At 38.8% G+C, this 13,985-nt stretch overlaps 1 long non-coding RNA gene across 1 annotated transcript in view; it reads right to left on the bottom strand.

Moving 5' to 3' along the window:
- The window catches only part of LOC131697773 (uncharacterized), a 46,908-nt gene extending 33,312 nt beyond the window's left edge, over nucleotides 1-13,596 (bottom strand). Inside the window, exon 1 of the long non-coding RNA XR_009307483.1 lies at nucleotides 13,343-13,596. This is a non-coding gene — a long non-coding RNA (uncharacterized LOC131697773). The remainder of the gene's footprint in view (nucleotides 1-13,342) is intronic.
- Between the last annotated feature and the right edge of the window lie 389 nt (nucleotides 13,597-13,985).

Below are 13,985 nucleotides of genomic sequence, written 5' to 3'. Positions count from 1 at the left end.
CACTTTTTGTGGTTTTTCTCTCTTTTTTTTTTTTGAACTGCCCAAATACTTTTGCCTGTGCCTGTTATTCACACACCCACACATATGCATACAGCACCTCAATAAAAAGTGCAGATTATGAAAGACAGTCACAAGGGATATTTCTATTTTTGTTTTCAGGGTGATTCATATGATGTCTATCAATGATTTATTGCTTTTTTGTTTTGAGCAAATGCACAATGACATATTTAAACAAGAGATATTATACACGTAGAGAGTAACTCGATTTAAAAGAGATATTGAAGTTTTGAGTCATTTTACATTTGTAATAAAGATACATTGATCTACTCCCAGTCCCACATAGACAGAGATGTAGCAAGTATATAGGAGCATTGGGAGAATGAAAAGAGAGAACAGCAAAATACATTTTACTTTCTGAATGTCCAGGTATAAGTGAGGAGGTCAGCAACAGAAGCAAAAGAACAAAACCAACAGTAGCAGTTGGAAATAGGCCCCATATTCTCTTACTGTACATCAACCACAAAACATCTCACCCTTTCAAATATGCAACACCAGGATTCCACAGGGAGCCTTGCATGGGCTCCTGCACTCCTACGGGTTAGGAAGGCAAAATCTGCAACAGAAAGTCACCTCATCACTGCAAGCAGGTCACCTCATCACTGCAAGTCACCTCTTTACTGCAAGTTACCTCATCACTGCAAGTCACCTCATCAAAGCAGGTCATCTCATCACTGCAAGCAAGTCACCTCATCACTGCAAGCCACCTCATCACTACAAGTCACCTCATCACTGCAAGTCACCTCATCATGCAAGCAAGCCACCTCATCACTGCAAGTCACCTCATCACTGCAAGTTACCTCGTCATGCAAGCAAGTCACCTCATCACTGCAAGTCATCTCATCACTGCAAGCAAGTCACCTCATCACTGCAAGCAAGTTGTCTCATCACAGCAAGTCCTCTCCTCATGCTACAGCGCCACCTACTGGCACCTGCAGGGGTGGCCCTCGACCTCCAGAGGTCGGCATTTGCCCAGCCTTGATGTTGAGATCCAGGAGCACGAGCGCTAATCTTCAGAGCTGTGTGTGGATGCGGTGAGAGAACACTGGGTATTCTAAATTGGGGAGACAACTGGGCAAAAAAAAAAAAGTTGAACATAATTGCTAAAGAAAAAGCATTTAAAATGAATTTAGTAAATCCCATCTTGAATTCAATGCTTCTCACTAAGTGTGTCTGAAATGCTTCGAAAGAACCATCATTTATAGAAAAGGCACATTTGAAAATTTCCTCGGCTGCCTTTGAACACTTCAGGTGAGGAAGTGTCAGCTTGCACAAATTCCATGGTTTCTTGGTTCCTAGGAAACGTGGGACACATAACCATAGGAGACACTGCAATTGGAAGGGAGTTCTAAACTCTGCTGGGAAATCTATCAAATTTGAGACAATCTACTTCCAGGAGTGAGACATCCACAAGGATAATACATAGCATTATGTGTAACAGCTACCAGTGCCTCTTGATTCACAAGCATGCACAATCATTAATAATGTTTTTTTTCTTTTTTCAGCTTGAACATTTTTTTTTCTCAGCTTCAAAGAGTATTCAGACAGCTCTGTCACAAACATATTGAGAGTGAAAGACTAATTGTGAAGTACACAGTGAGTGAACAGGCAAACTTCTATAGGGGAGGATAAAATATGCATGGCACCTTATCAGTGACCCATGCAGCCCACAAACCACAAGAAGTGCAATGACCATTGAGAACGTATCCATCGACTGAGGAACAATGCTGAGATGCACGGCTACAAGCTAAAAAACTGATTCATTACAAAATATGGTTTATTATAGCTAAGGCTTCTGTTTTTCTGTTTTTATGAATTTAATTTTTTGGTGCTTATTTGTAGCTATTTTAGAGTTATATGTAAATCTTTTTTTTTTTTTCCCCGGTGTTTTCGCTTTTTATATACTGTATAAAATTATTGTTTTCGGTTACATTCCAAAATGCTTGACTGGCCGCACCACCGAAAGAGGGCGTGACTGAGGGTATTTAGGGGAAGTGGCCGAGCTATCTGTTCCTTCGTTGTGATTACTGAAAGGACCCGTTTAGGAAACCGAAGTAATTAATTATCTAGTGTTTATTTCAATCTGCAATCGGCTAGCTATTTAACACTAGAATCGCCATGGCAGTCATTTTGATGGTTTGAGGTTTTCAAATTTAAATTACTCTGCATGCCTGAAAGTTGACTTTTCCTAAATATACTGATGCACAATGAAAATGCAACAGTCTAAGTTTTACATCAATAGCTCATTGGGCACATACATAATGTTATTTACATTTTAAATAGTGAGCAGATTTGTAGATGTTTTTTGTTGTTCCTTGGGATAACAAAATACTGACCTCAAGTCATGTGATTTCATAAAAATGCCAGATGCTCAGTGTTTGGTATTTGAGTTGAGTTAAAATTGCCAATTAGTTGATTAAGAATTTGTATAAACAGCCATTCGAAAAGACATGATTTTAATTAACGCAAGAACAGCGAAAGATACGACTATGCCCCGCTTGAGTAATGAAGATCACCTGGTTGCTATCGGCATGCTTGAAGGCGGCCTGTCTGTGAGAGAAGTTGCCTGGAGAAAAAGATGTTCTGCTTCAACAATCAGCAGACTAGTCCAGAGAAACCAGGTGCCAACCAGTGGGGCGGTGGAAGTGTGATGATGTGGGGAGGAATCTCCTTTGACACAAGAACGCCTTTGGTGCAGATTGAGGGCAACCTTACTGCTCAGCAATACATTGACAAAGTCCTTCAGGCAACAGTTTTTCCGTTCCTGCAAGCCAATCCAGAAGTGTTGATTTTCCAGCAGGACAATGCAAGACCACACAGTGCTAGGATTACAATTGCACGACTTCAAGAAAACAGTGTCGAGGTCTTGCCATGGCCAGCTTTTTCTCCTGACCTGAGTCCAATAGAACATCTTAGCAATAAATGAATGAATCCAGAAATGGTCACATTCCACACGAGTTTAGTGGCTGGGGCTTAACCCCTTCCATGCTGCCAAACAATAACACACAATCCATTGTGTTTTAAATAAACACAAAATACTTTTAAAACAACACCAATAACATCACCTGTTTAAATAAACAGCAAACAATACATTTATTTTAAATAATACACCACAATACATTTATTTACAAGCAGGGCTTTGACCTGCCCCATTAGCTATGTGCAGGGCTCTCTTCTGCCCTGCTAAATTCACGACAAAAAGAATCAATGGTAATAGAATGCAAGAAGAATTGATGGAAGCTGAAGAAGATATGAAATAAATGCATGGCCCTGTGGAATAATTCTCACTGCGTAAGGTGGCCGTGAAGAGACAGAAGTTTACAGCATGTTTTTCTGGAAAGAAAATAAATTTAAAATAATGATGCAATCTATTTTTTCATTAGGGAGTGATGCTTTAAAGGAATTAGAATCTAGCGTGATTCCCAGGAACTGTATAGATGTGGAAGGACCCCCTAGTTTTGAAAATACAGACAAGTAAAAAGTTGTCTAAGACAGCGGTTCTCAAACTGGGGGGTGTATCCTGGGGGGGGGGGGCGAGAATGTTCTAAAAAAAAATTAGATTACAGTGCACATCTTAACCTAGGCTATACCGTATAAAGGGCGGATACTTTATTTGGGCTTTATTAGCTATTTTGATTGGATCACCAATAATACTTCCACCAATCAGAGGGTTGCATGACATACAGTACTCGTAGCGATCCCGCCCTCTGTCAGACTGATATACAGAACAGATTAAAGAAGCGCTGGACAAGAGAAATAATGGCAGTGATGAAGTCAATTTGCTTGAAGACATTAAAAGTAGACCGGACATTTCCATCAATGGATTTTAAAAATGTGGAATTGAGGATGTGATCAGAAGCCCAGAGGCAGTGTAAACTGTCTGCTAGTAGGACTGTACTTTTTTATGTTAAGCATTTTTGTGTTCTTTTTTTGAAGGGTTTAAGTAATTAACAGCCAAAATTGTTTATGTCAGACTTGTTGAAAGTCTGTAACAAAATGGTTGATACGTTGTAGATACGACTATTAGTGCAGGTATCGCAAAGTCCAGAAACAAAACAAAACGTTAAAACATTTTGCACCGTATAAAACTGAGCTGACTTTGCCAGTGCTTACTAGTCTATTAACCAGTCTGAAATGATTTCGAAGCAAATAAAAGCATTTTCGTTTCTGCTTTATTGTTAAAGATTTCACACGTGGCAATACTGCCCTACAATTACTGCATGGTAGTACTGTGATCGTTCCACTGTGTTATGTTGTGAACCATAGTTTTAAAACTTAGTGACAGCAACTGCTTATCATAAAAGTTTACTGGTTCTTAAAATGAAGGGCCACATAAGAACGATAAATACTGTAACTGATTAGAAGGTCTTCTGTGTTGTTCTCCAAGTTGCTGCAGTTACATTGTAGATGCTATAACGAGTTACTGTAAATAATACTGTTTTAGCAGACATATTTAATTAAGTAAAGCTACCACAGACAAGAGGAAAGGGGGCGCGGCCCAAAAAGTTTGAAAACTGCTGGTCTAAGAGATGAAACAGGAAGGTTATGTGATAATTGTTTAACAAGATCTAGCAAAGAGCTTCTGATATGGTGCTGAATACTTTGGAGACTAATTCTGCATCCAAATGTTAAAACGCACAGTGAAACATAATTTGTTATGCCACTGAACTCTGAAAAGGTGCCATAGCGAAGGATCTATTGGCATCATTTTGAAAGTGTTCGAAATATCTGCTTTTGCAAGACATGCGTTTTGACCTGTTATTTTGATAAGGGAAATGGCATGGTTGATGGTTGCTTACTGAGTATTTACATGTCGCTACATCTAGTGGGTTAATGCGATAAGTAGAAAAAGGAGGCATGTTGAAGAGAACGATCATGAAGTTGTTATCTAACTCTTTTTGCAGTAAGGAATCTACTGCTGCAGGATCAGAAATGGCAGACTGAAGATTATCGCATATTGTGGGGGAAGTAAGAAAGGAGTACAGCCAAGTTGAAAACCATGACCCAAATAAGATACAAACTGAGGATCAGGGTAAAGAGTTAATTCGGAAGCAAGTGCTTGAATATGTACTGGGGTTGAGTGGACTTTAGCAGTCACTTAGGAACGTCTGCTTTGAGAGGTTTGTATTTTTAAGAATTGAAGATGGCTGAAGATTTGGGTCGAAGGGGGTTGGGAGTGAGCTCATCCACAATGGCTGCAGATGTGAAGGAAATTGCAAGAAGAAAACAAACAAGCTTTGTCGTTAAAATTATTACAGACTTGCCGACCCCCTGAAAAATAATGGGGCGGCCATAGCTATCTTTGGAACGGGAGGGAGCAAAGAAAATTGATGGAGCATTCATTTTGCAGTTAGGTACGGACGTAACTGAAGGGGAAGAAGAAAAAGAAGTGGCCTGGATGTTATGGTAGAGAGCAGATGAGCCACATACGGAACAGGACAGAGCATCTGAACCAGTGAAGAAACAGCAAACTAAACCCTGGTCTAGAGCACCCCAATACAAGCGCTGATTCCACTGTTGACGACGGGCTGCGGCTTTTCCTGAAAAAAGCTTTGTGATAATCATAAAATGTAGTCCAACCAAAACTAACAAGGTCAAAGATAATTGAGATGTAATCATCTAACTCACAACGTCTGTCTCTGTAATGACTAATGAGGTGATGAACTCAGAAATAGTAAGCATTGTTAATGTGAGTGGATCTGAGGATTTGAGAGTGACGGAGAGTTCTCCACAATCGATTGTTCTGTTGCTGATGTTATCTAGTAAATTGATGAGCAAAGAGACTAAATTGACATCTGCTCCTGAAAAAGTATTTGCTGGTGAAGAGAGAGAGAGAGAGAGAGGGGCCTTGGATTGAAGTTTAGAGCAATATCAGGGGGAGGCAGTAGAACAGCGGAGCTGAGAGTACAGCAAAAGATACAGTGGGAGGAAAAACGGGGTGACTGAAGAGATACTGACAAACTGTGGGGGCCTGCTGGACGCCCACGGAAGATATGCGTGAAAAGAAATGGAAGCAGAAACCTGGGGCCATTGACGAGGCTGTACTGTTGACTGTGGGGGCCATATGGACAGCCACGGAAGACATGCGTGAAGAGAAATGGAAGCAGAAACCAGGGGGCATTGACGAGGCTGTACTGTTGAATGTAGGGGCCATCTGGACGGCCACATTGGATGAATGGACACCTGAGACACTGGGGTTCCCAGGGGCCGGGAGGTGATCTGCAGGGCCCCGTTGGATGCCTACCAGATTCACTGGTTGTATTGATAGTAGCTTTTTCTATAATGGACAGGGCAGTTGGGATGTTAACAGAACTGGAACCAATTGTCTGATGAAGAGGAATGGGTACAGGAGCAGCAGCAGTAGTATTGGATGGCACGTTAGTCAGAGATACTACTATTCAAGTAAGCCTTTGGAAGCTAAAACATTATCCTGTACTCTATGTTGGTTGTCCCACGTGAGCCTTTGACAAAGAAATGCTTTGGTATTTACATATTCACAGCATACCCCCTTACTAAAGAGACTCAGACCAGACATGCATACTATGAATTTAATCATTGCTGGGTTAGATGGAAGCCAGTAATGTTTGTAAAGAAACTGTGTGTCTTAAATAAATACACGATCACAGAGACCCCCATATACTATACAGTAAACGGATTGCAGAGTACTCCATAACACACTCTACATGTCTGTAGTGTAGGGATGTGTGGGAAACACATGGTTAATACTTAAAACATTACAGTTTATTTTTTATTTATGATAAAATAGATCTTTCATTATACATTTAAAATACTTTTTAAAGTCCATGCTGTAACAATTTCAAGAAAATACCTAGAAAGGATTCATTTGCATTTCTATTTGGTATCGATTTGGTGTTTAAATGAGGTGGGACGTATTAAATGTGCATATTAATGATTTATTAAAATGATGGAATAGTTCATCTGCCGGGGAGTCACTGGATTTTGAAAGCGGCAGAACTTTACGACAGATCATAAAGCTATAATGGACAGCAAAACTCATTCAAATTGTCATCTTCTGTTCTGACAAAGTGACAGTTGGTTCATTTATCCATGAAAGTATGATTAGCTTTCAGATGACCAACACACTGTATATAGAAAAAGTAATAGCACTACATAGAATTTATTGGTGTGTGAAGAAAAGACTGTCAGTACAGTCTGCAGAAACAACGCCCTTTCCAGGGTGCTCCGGTGCAGAGTTTACCACCTCGTCATTTCCTTTGTAAAAGCCAGTCTTCCCTATTTCGCTACATGTTACCATTTAAATTCCCTAAACTGCGAGTGTTATTTTCAGAACTTGCTGAATGGTAAACGTACTCACTTTATTAATCACATTTAGGTCATATTGTTTGGGTCAGTGTGTTATCAGCGAGTGGATTATGGGTTTTTTAATTTTAAGTGAGTATTTTTTCTTCCTCTGTGTGCAAGTGTTTCCTAAAACTAACTTCCTGCTTCCTTTTTTACCTGTCTCGTGTGAGTGAAGCGCTGCCGTGAGTGGTGAGGACTTCTAGCATGCACGTCAGTTAACTAAAAATGTGTACAAAGGACAGATTTTCTACATTCAAAATATAGATGAACCCGTTTTATATCACCTTGCTTAATATCATACCCCGTTTATTATCACGATTTTTGAAAAACCGCTCGCCACAGTTTCTTTGAGAAATTGCCTCTCTTAATATTATCTCACAAGCCTGCTTACTGTCACGTTTTGTGCAGCCTGTTTAATGCAGCGTGGCTGGGCTTTACTAAGCAACCACAGGACAGAATTAATTTCAAATGCAACTAATAATCAAGAATCATCTTGGCTGATAAACTGACATTTTGTGCAGCCTGTCAAATGTCTTAACGGGATACAGTTCAGCTACAAAACACCAACGTCACCAAATTTTAAGTTAGTCTTATACAAATGCACACAAAAACAAAACACCAAGTGCAACGCCTAATTGATAGTTATCATCAGTCGACAATTCATGCCTTTTTTAGATAATAACACAAACTGTTTCGTTCCAGTTAATGATACAAAACTTATTTGGCCTGTAGTAAACTATATGCATTTGTTTAAATGTAAAGAACAACAAAAAAAGTAGAGTATTAAAACACAGCCCTCTAATTCATCGTTATTTATTTATTTTTTATCTCGCACTCATAATGTGCTGCCACAGTCAAACGTGAAACTCTGTTTATATCATGAATTATTCCTGTACAGCAATCATTATATAAAGCAGGTTCATCTGTATATAGGCTGATGGAGTAAAGAAAAAACTCTCAACAGGAGAATGTGTAGCAGTGGAGCGTTCCCTTGCTGGTAAGGGTTAATCTAAATCTACTGTCTGGGAAAATTACGACATTGTATATTCAACAATAATAAAAGTCAATGTGTTTTTTTTACTGAAATATGACAGCAAAAAGACGGGAAATTTCATCTCTGCAGTGGCACACTGAAAAGGGATGTATTCCTCCTGTAGCTGTTTTAAAAGTCATAGTCGTAGTGTAACAGTTGTTGTTGAACGTTCATCACATCCTCTATTCAGATATGTGTTACAGTGTAGGGGTCCCTCCATCACATCCTCTATTCAGATATGTGTTACAGTGTAGGGGTCCCTCCATCACAACTTTAGTTTATGAATGAGCATTTGCACTTCCTGCAAGAAAGTCATGAATCAACTGTTTCAACCAATTGTATTGCCGTGTGGGTGCTGGCATTTAGTGTTTCAACCAATTAGCACTAAGCATTGCTATGCAAGGACAGGCGTTATTTGTTTCAACCTATCACTGGTAGTATCAGCCCCAAGCACTGTCATGTGAGACAGCGTTCACTTACAAATGTGTCCTGACCCAGCAGCTGGTTTCGCTATGATAACTCCTTTACAATGTGGGATGAAAAAACATAACAAATAAATCTCTGTAACTTCCAGAACCACATTTAAAACAGACAACAATAAAGGATATTTAACTGTTAACATGTGTCAATATATTTCTCAATAAACAAACCATAACCTTCCTGAGTTTCTTTTTACTACTAAAGGACCAAACCACGTTCCATATGCCACTTATTTTAATTTGATTAAACCAGAGAAATTTATTTTTAGTGCTGCTGTCTTCTCTGTCATGCTCTTTTTTTATTCGTATGCCCTTTTGTAACTGTTACTGAAACAGCCCAGGCAAGTGAGGCATGATAATTCCCAGTAGTCGGCTCTTAGTACTGTATTTAGAATTTGTGGTTTTTTTAGTAGTGGCTTCACGTAGAAAGTGACATTTGATGTTTTCGGTAAGAACCCAAGAAGAGACGCTCAACCGTTAAAGGAAGGCAGATTAACAAGGTAAGCGTATGTCTGTTTGAATGGATGATGAACGGCACGTTTCATTTGTAGCCTCCAGTAGTAAATAGTTTTTCTATTGACCATTGTTGATTGTTACATTTCGACGTGAAAGTGTTGTAATTGACCGCAAGGCAATGGGGGAATTCCAAAATGTTTAAAAAAAAAAAAAAAGCAAGACGTTTATGGGGGGGGGGGGGGGGTTAAACTATTGTATATTACTGTACTACTAAGAGATAAAACAATTCTAATGGCTACAAGAGTATACATGTGAACATAATAATGTTAAACGCGGATGATTATGATGTAATACATATTTTATCTCTTTCTGGCCATAATAAGCTTCTGTAATATGGAACTACTAACGGTGTAATTGTGCCTATTTCAAAACTAACTCAACACAGCAGAACTGTTTTTTTTGGGGGTTTTTTTTTGGATGTACGGCAGTACCACCTTCTAAAATTAGTAGAGCTGACACTGTACAGCCCCCTGAAAATGCATTGCCACATATTATAACCAAGGCTGCAGCTCCACCAACACCGGTGCCAATGTAACTGCCACACTACATCCCCAGCTGTGTCCACTGAACCTCTGTATGGAGCATTTCAACCAAAGAACTACAGATTTCCTACTCGCTACTTTGGAAAAGAAAAAAAAATCACTCGATGCTGTAAATCAGCTTGGTTTGAAAAGTGGTCTTGGCTATGTGTTTAGTATGTCATTTAATTTTATTTATTGATTTGCAACACTTTTTATAAATTGCCTTGTTGATTTGAATTGTACATAACATTTTTAGACTCGTGTTTTTGATTTTTTCACTTTGTGCCTGTTTTATTCTTTATGAAACTCACTGGTTGTCTCTGTCACTCCTCTTGCGTGCACTTTGGATGGGCAAGAGGGCCGAGATTCAGGATGCAAACCAAATGAAATCAGGTGTACATGCATGCTGTAGATTAGTAAAGGAAAGTCAAAATGAAATCAGGTATACATGCATGCTGTAGATTAGTAAAGGAAAGTCAAAATGAAATCAGGTATACATGCATGCTGTAGATTAGCAAAGGAAAGTCAAAATGAAATCAGGTATACATGCATGCTGTAGATTAGCAAAGGAAAGTCAAAATGAAATCAGGTATACATGCATGCTGTAGATTAGCAAAGGAAAGTCAAAATGAAATCAGGTATACATGCATGCTGTAGATTAGCAAAGGAAAGTCAAAATGAAATCAGGTATACATGCATGCTGTAGATTAGTGGAGGAATTATGAAGGGACCCCTGTAACTGAATTACTGTCTGCTGTACAATGCGGTGCGTTGCCGTAATACTGTTAAGAAGGCGGTTCTACAGTAAGTAGTTTGTTTATGTAACAGTTTCTCCATTCATTATTGTCAAATTCTTTATTAACACATGTAGTTATATCCACCGTGCTACAGCAAAGAGTTCTGTCAAGAGGTCTTCCACGTTTCACCAAACACATGGCCTTTATTAACTTAATCCATTGTAAATAAGAAAGAATTGACCTGTAAATGGGTTTCTTCCAGTTCGGAGTGGACTAAGAAAAGAAAAAACATGGACAAACCACCCTCTTCTCCCAGAAGGTGGTCTTTTATATCTGTGCATCATAACACCACTCGATAGTATAAAGGAAAATGACACAGAAGGGTCAAGGGTCCTGTATTTTATCTATACACCAAAAACTGTGGGGGAAGGTGGGTGGGCAGAGGTGTGGAGTCCACTCCGAACTGGAAGAAACCCATTTACAGGTAAATTCCATCTTCTTGCCAGTTCTTCACGGACTCCATGAGGTGAAAAGGAGAAATGTGAATGCTGTTTAAGACTTATCCTCTACAATGGATAAAACCATGTGAGCAAACTGCTGAGAGGTGGAAACATCCAAGTTATAGTGTTTCATGAAAGTGTGAAAGGAAGACCAAGTTGCTGCCAAACAAATATCAGCAATAGGAACAATATTTGCCCAGGAAGTAGCCACACCCCTGAGAGAATGAGCCTTGACGTGCTTCACCAGCGGTCTTCCTTCAAGATCATAACAGAGCTTGATATATTCTGTAAGCCATGCTGCTATTGTCTGTTTTGTCACTGGTCTGCCCTTAAGGAGAGGGGCAAATGAGCTAAAACATCAGCAGTACTTTTGATAACCCATTTAGTAGGAAGGACTTGCTAAGACTAGTCTGCTCAGTGCTCATTCCACACTCACAGACACAAACACACTCACAGAACCGTGGTGTGGATAATTTAGTAAATGCAACTGATTGATTTTACAGTTTACAATTAATGTTTGAATATGAGGCTTGATCAATTACATCTGCAGTAAAATCAAAAATGCCCTTTCCATTCAGGTGTATTGTATTATCAATCAGCGATTAACTGACACCACCTCTGCACACTCAGACTGCATACATTTGTCAACAGATCCAATTTTAACCCACAAATATTCATGAACCTGCACTTTAAACAAATACCCGTCACAGTATATCTTACAGTGTGTTTACATGGGCCTAAGAATTACCATATTTCCGCTGTCACAGTATATCATACAGTGTGTTAACATGGGCATAAGAATTACCATATTTCCTCTGTCACAGTATATCATACAGTGTGTTAACATGGGCATAAGAATTACCATATTTCCTCTGTCACAGCATTATTTGATAATGTGAGTTTCATTTATTATTATTATTATTTGTTTATTTAGCAGATGCCTTTATCCAAGGTGACTTACAGAGACTAGGGTGTGTGAACTATGCATCAGCTGCAGAGTCACTTACAACTACGTCTCTTCCCGAAAGACGGAGCACAAGGAGGTTAAGTGACTTGCTCAGAGTCACACAATGAGTCAGTGGCTGAGGTGGGTTTTGAACCGGGGACATCCTGGTTACAAGCCCTTGTCTTTAACCACTGGACCACACAGCCTCCTCCAGCATGTCATACAGTGTGTTTACATGGACATAAGAATTACCATATTTCCTCTGTCACAGCATGTCATACAGTGTGTTTACATGGACATAAGAATTACCATATTTTTTTAGGAATATATAGTTTTCTGAAAAGTAATTTCAATATCAAAAGTTATGTAAACACATGTACATCTTTTCGACTGCCTTTTCTTTTTTGGTTTCTAAAATATGACTTTGTTTTTGTTTGTTTTGTTATTAGGTTTGATTTGATCATGTTTGTATTTATACTTTATTGGCTAGTTTCAGAGACCCAGATTAGCACTAATCTTGGTTTACCTTACCTAAATTAACATTGGGTAGTCCAGGACTAGTGCTAATCAGAGCATGTGTATGTTTATGGGGACATCCTAAAACGCTTACTGTGGCTTAATGTGCTTCAATGGAAAATAAATGCTTACAAAGTTTGCCAATATCAGGCTTAACACTTCCCAATACTATCTAAAAGAAGTCATGGTTTTCATTAACATAATAACATTAAGCTCTAAGAATAACCTGCTTGATGTGAACTGCTTGTTATGTGCAAAATGAAGCTATACATTATGTTTACCCCTATTTAGTGAAATCCATTGGGATTTTTTAAATGCATACAAATGTTTTCCACAAATGTTTTCAAACTAAATATAAAATGCCGTTTTCTTTTCAGTCATGTGAATTTATTACAAAACACCAGCGCCAAAATCAATAAATCCAGAACATCGGACTGGATCACAGTCAACACAACTGTCCCCGTTTTTATCCGCGCAGTTTAATTACAAAAGTATGATTTATTTTAGGATAGTATTGGCAAGTACTAAACTTGATATCTGCAAAGTTTGTATGCCTTTGTTTTGTATTTCTACATTAAGCCATGTTAAGGGCTTTTCACGTGACGCGCAGTTCACATTAAACAGGTTACTTTTTAGGGCTTAGGATGATTATAGTGTGTATGTTAACGAAACCCACGACTAATTATTATTATTATTATTATTACAGGAACTTACCTACTTTCTGCCGGAGTGGGATTTATGCAGCTGACTTTTCGGCGATCATTTGGGACAGTAATCACCGAATCCCCTCCCCGCTGGCTGCACGTGTGTCTTGTTTTCATGTTCTAAGGTAGAGCTGTCGCGCTGCGATGCGTGCTGCTTGTATCGATATTGAACAGAAAATTAACTTGCAATGGCCCAAGTCTTTTCATTCCAAGAAAGTGTAGAAAACTCTTAGAAATGTTTGACGAGGGCTGCAGACAGTGCCATCGCCGCACTTTGGGAACCTGGTTTACACTGATGCATTTGTTTAGTTACGGATAAAGTTATATTATTCAATTAAATAAAGTATTTTACCAAAAGAAAACTCCATTATTACAACTAATTGTGGCGCCCCCTGTGAGCTAAAATTTTGTAAACAGACCTTTGGTTACCCACTCAAGCCCTTATCAAATAAATGATAAACACCAAGTAAACAGATTACAATACAAATATATTTATTAATGTCACAGGTTAAAAATAATTGTTGGCAGTGGTTACAATTAGAGCAATATAAATTGGCTGGCTAACAACTTAAATGTAAACTATTTCCAGCAGTACCGCTTGTCACCACCAGGGGAAAAAAGCAACAAACTGCAGTTAGATGCAATGTTCCAGA

The sequence above is a fragment of the Acipenser ruthenus genome, chromosome 16 (assembly GCF_902713425.1).
Source record: "Acipenser ruthenus chromosome 16, fAciRut3.2 maternal haplotype, whole genome shotgun sequence".
Lineage (NCBI taxonomy): Eukaryota > Metazoa > Chordata > Actinopteri > Acipenseriformes > Acipenseridae > Acipenser > Acipenser ruthenus.
Note: the sequence above shows the minus strand (reverse complement) of the source record. Positions and strands in the feature narration are given on the sequence as shown.